The sequence below is a fragment of the Silene latifolia genome, chromosome 6, assembly GCF_048544455.1.
Source record: "Silene latifolia isolate original U9 population chromosome 6, ASM4854445v1, whole genome shotgun sequence".
Classification (NCBI taxonomy): domain Eukaryota; kingdom Viridiplantae; phylum Streptophyta; class Magnoliopsida; order Caryophyllales; family Caryophyllaceae; genus Silene; species Silene latifolia.
Window position 1 is genome coordinate 96,721,396 of NC_133531.1, and position 5,123 is coordinate 96,726,518.

Here is a 5,123-nt window from a genome sequence, read left to right on the forward strand (position 1 = left end):
GATGTGTACCTAGCAAGGTAAATGAGTGTATCTAGCAATTTAAAGAAGTCTATCTACCTAGTCAGAGATGTGTACCTAACAAGTTAAATGAGTGTATCTAGCAATATAAAGAAGTGTATCTACCTAGTCAGAGATGTGTACCTAACAAGGTAAATGAGTGTATCTAGCAATTTAAAGTGTATCTATCTTGTTAGAGATGTGTATCTAGAAAGGTAAATGAGTGTATCATGTTATTTAAGGATAATGATATGAAGCATTCCGTTCGAGTAAGATTGGGTTACTCAAATTTGCTTAAAACACTCGTGTTTTTTAAAAGATTTACTCAAAGTGTATCTAAGTTTGTGCCACAATAAATGTCCTGCTTTCTCATATGAGGCCTCATATGAGACAATTTTACATGTGAACGGATCTTATTAATCCTGTGATTTAATGACTGATATACAATGATATAGGTTGATCTCGTGTGTAAGTCTGTCTCGTAGAAGCCTCACCGTCTTAATTTAAAACTCCTTCGGAATCTTGACTTATTGTGTGTTAATTATGGTGAGCAGCTGCGTATATATGGTCTAATCTGCAGTGCCAGGATGCTAAAGGCCGGATATCAAGTACGATCCATGTTTCTCCCATCTCAATTACATATATAATTGACAACTTTTCCAAACAATTTACATAATGATCACGGACTCTTTGACAACATTGGTGAAGAGCCGGAGAGAAACAAGCAATTTGGCTCAAAGGTACTCCAAGGAAACTCCAATACAACGGAACTCTAGTATGGCTCCACACTTAGAGACTGACCTAACAAGTTTATGGAGCTCACACTTCCTTCATATGGACAGCATATTTGCTGCTGAAACAAGCCAGCTGGTAATTATTATTCCCTTATGCAATTTTTTCATGGTACGCTGCAGAACACTTTCCTTTGCTTGCTTTGTACACTTGAAATCCTGAATTATTTGTAGCATTTCAGCCTTTATTTACGCTGCATAGATTTGACATTTCGATACATACTTATGGTTGAGTTTTGTATGTGAGTCGTTTAACATTGTGAGATCAATCAATACCCCTGTGCAGTCCCTTAATTATTAGGTTAATGGATTCGTTTCACATGTGTGATCGTCTCATATATGTTTTTGTAGCAACTATTTGCTTCACGATGTTTTTGTGGTGATAATGTGGATGGTGCCAGTCTTTTGTAACAATCTATGTGAAACGTTGGGCGGTGACAACCTTCCAACACAATACTACAATTTGAGACTTCATACAACACCTGATCACTTCATCTGAGACACTTTCAGCCGATTTTAAGTAACATTGCTGGTAATCGTATTCTTATATCGAAGCATTTGTCTTACAACAATCTAAATTTGCAGGAGTTAAGAGAGGGGTACAAGATGAATTTGGAGATGATGATCAATGCATTACCACCTACAATAATTACACGCATCTACTAAAGTTAAGCGTAACTATTTCAATATTCTGAATTATGTTCCAGGTTATGATAAACAGGCGGTGGGTACTTGGTGTCATCACCTTCATTCCCTAACAATGAACTTCTAGTGCTTAGTTCTTACGTATTACTTGTATGGAGGTTTAACCGGTTCATATTCTTGTGTTTAGTTAAAGCTGAAAGTTTCTTCTGCAATGTAATGTTTCTGCAGTCTATTAAACCAGGGCTCACTGTGGAAGTAGAACCTATCACAGACCCCTACGGTCCTTCAATCATTGATGAGAATTTGGAGGCCATCATAATCAGGATTGTCCGAATTAAAGGTATTATTATTCTGTGCTTGATAATCAATTGCCTTCCTGCTTCTGCAATTGTTAAAAGTTAGCTTATGCATCTGCTATTTGCAGATTCAAGTTGTAGATTTAGTTTCAGAAGAAACGAGTGGAGACAAGCTGAGTTCAACATCACTAAGGAAACTCGAGGCTGACAAGTCCATAAATCAGTAGGACAAATGAAACTTGTACTCATGTTTCACAGGCGTCGAAGCTGCTATAGATAGATCTCTCTATACTGGCACTGTTTTTAGTAGTGCTCCCAAAGTGTATTTTTCTACCAAATACATTGTGATATCAGTGAAATTTTTGAATATACGGCACGACAAATACATTTGTAATTGTTTTTCACACAACCTTTTCTCTGACTAATTGTTGAGCCAAGTATTATTTTTGGGGGGAAATAATAAGCTTGTCATAGATCCTCATGGTGTACAAATTTGATGGTTTTTAGCTGTACCACATCGGCTGTGGGATCGAACCTACGTTCCTTACTGTACCACACGCTAGTTCTTTCGAACCAAAATAGAATGCAAGACGTACCTCTCTTAAATTTTGAGTCAAGCTCAAATCCAAACTCGCGTTAAAAGAGCTAATATTGCAACTTTTTTTTTGTTTTTATTGCGTCATTTAGTTTAGAATTACAAGAGTCACATAAATCTCCCTGTGTATTCCTAGAAAATCAAACTTGAGACATCATGTTAATGATAGACAATGTTAATCGGTTTATCTAAGTTAAGCGTAACTAATCCATCACAAAACTCTTAAAAAGCAGAGGACAACCTACAATAATTACACGCATCTACTAAAGTTAAGCGTAACTATTTCATACTTCTCAAAATCAGGCCTAAGCAAAATTAGAACATAAAAGTCATATGAGATATGTTTCTAACAAGTTAGGGAAGTGTATCTAGAAATTTAAACAAGTGTATCTAGATAATTAGAGATATTTATCTAATAGAAGTGTATCTAGTTAGTTAGAGTTATGTATCTAACAACATAAAGAAGTGTAGGTAGCTAGTTAGATGTATGTATCTAGCAACTTAAATGAGTGTATCTAGATAATTAGAAATATGTATCTAGCAAGTTAGAAAAGTGTATCTAGAAATTTAAACGAGTGTATCTAGATAATTAGATATATGTATCTAGCAAGTTAGAGAAGTGTATCTAGAAATTTAAACAAGTAACTCTAGATAATTAGAGATATTTATCTAGCAAGTTAGAGAAGTGTATCTAGCTAGGTAGAGGAATGTACCGAGCAACATAAAGAAGTGTATGTAGCTAGTTAGATGTATGTATCTAGCAAATTAAAGGAGTGTGTCTAGCTAGCAAGAGGTATGTATCTAACATGCTAAAAATTTGTAACAATCATTTCTAACACACATAATCCATGCCTACTTCTATGATGAATTTCATCTATAGTTCTATACCAATTCAATGTTATATCGTGTCTAATTGCACAAATTCAACAAAATCTAAAAGTCAGCTAGATTATTATTTGGCTAAAATCCTAAACAATTTGAAAATAATACAACAAAATCAAGTCTAGTTGCATAAAACAACATACTAGATACATTTACAATTTCCAGTACATACATAATTCTAAGTACAACCTACTGCCTCGCACCACTACAACAGCCATTAAACGCCGCATACCAGCACCATAGACGCCTCACCTGCAACATATTTAATGTCGTCAATATGTTATCGTAGCACCAACCATCGTCATTGTCACCGACAATAAGGTGACATTACGTCGAGCACCGCCCCACTCACTACGCCGAGGTCTGAAACCATGACAAAGTGACGTCACGTCAAATCACGCTCATCACCCGAACCACCACCGCGGACCAAGCTCACCCAAGGTCTGAAACCATGACAAAGTTACGACGCCGCAACGACACGCCCACAGTTGTCACCCCCATTTTCATCCTCACGCCCATCCTATTTCCTTCACTCACCTGAAATCGATATCTCATCTCTTTAGTTCGATTTAAATTGTAGAACTAAAATAAGGAACAACAAATTTTGAAAACTTATTCTACCATTCAACTAGTCGGAAAATCTGGACCAAAAACAGCTTGAAGTCAGGTCGGTTCTTCGCTAATAGTGACACCAGCCTCACCCAGGCCGACACCCCCTTCATGTTCATTCATGTTTAAAAGGTAAATCTGCAAAAAACGATCCAAGAACTTACAAAAATAACAATACCATTCACTTACTCGGAAGATTCCGACCCGAATATAGTGTAAGAGGGCCGGAGACTACAGCACCGATGATGTTTACGGTGGTAGATCGACGATAGAGGGAGGAAGGGAGAGAAATAAATACGACTTGTGCGGGGTTGGGATGGCCGCAATCGGCAGTGTGCCTACGTCGGAGATGCTCCGGTGTCGGGGCCTTGGGGGTGATGTCTGGTGAAGGTGGAGGGAAAGTGATAGGTGAGTGAAAGTCAGAGATTATGGAGTGAAGGTCGAGGGAATATGTCAGGACAAGTGGAGTAGCGTTAATTTTGTGGAATCTAACTATTTAATATTAACTACTCCACCCACCACAAAACCACAAAAACTCGACAACCCAAACCACAAAAAACTTCCACCTCGGACAACCCCTACCACGAGCATGAACCAATAATGAACCATATTAACTACTCAGATAGACAGATACACATGTCACTCCATCGAGATACAAATGGTATTACTATTAGATACACAAATCGATTGGTTGAGTGGTTGTATTTTGTAGGAATTGCTGTTGTTGAGTTACTGATGCAATAAAAAAGAACCTGCTGCCTAGACGTAAGTTCTAGTTGGAAGTGAGACATGGTTATTTTGGAGCTGAAAGAATCACTTTCAACACTTCAAGTCTCAACCCGAGCTACCCTGGGTGACTCGAGACTCATCCTACTGAGCACCTCGGAATCTCATGCCATTCACCCTCACTTCTAAATTTATTCCATCTTGTAAAAACACCATAAGAAAACACCGCATAGAAAACAGAATAACATGAGATTAAACTATTTTGATTATATAATAACTAAAAAATATCCCGTGTGTCAACCAATATAAAGGGGTGTATCTAGCTTGTCGATTACCATTTCGTAAGACAAAAGCCTAGAAGTTGTGATTACCGACCATGGGGACACGGGTAGTGGCGAGGAGGAGAAGATTCCAACTCAAAAGAGGAGAGGAAGGCCGCTATAGCCATTGACGGACGAGATCATTGAGAATAAAGTAAGCAAAATGGAAGAAGACGATAATGATGATAAGGATCCGAGTATCACGGCGTCTTAGAGAACATAGAAGAAGCGAAGACGGAACTCTCCGGCAAAGGAAAAACAG

At 37.9% G+C, this 5,123-nt stretch overlaps 1 long non-coding RNA gene across 1 annotated transcript; it reads right to left on the reverse strand.

The window, feature by feature from the left end:
• Window positions 1–3,253: 3,253 nt before the first annotated feature.
• Window positions 3,254–4,680, reverse strand: LOC141658873 (uncharacterized). Its single transcript, XR_012549493.1, has 2 exons — window positions 3,828–4,680; window positions 3,254–3,743 (listed from the first exon to the last, which is right to left on the reverse strand). It is a non-coding gene; the product is annotated as an uncharacterized LOC141658873 (long non-coding RNA).
• Between the last annotated feature and the right edge of the window lie 443 nt (window positions 4,681–5,123).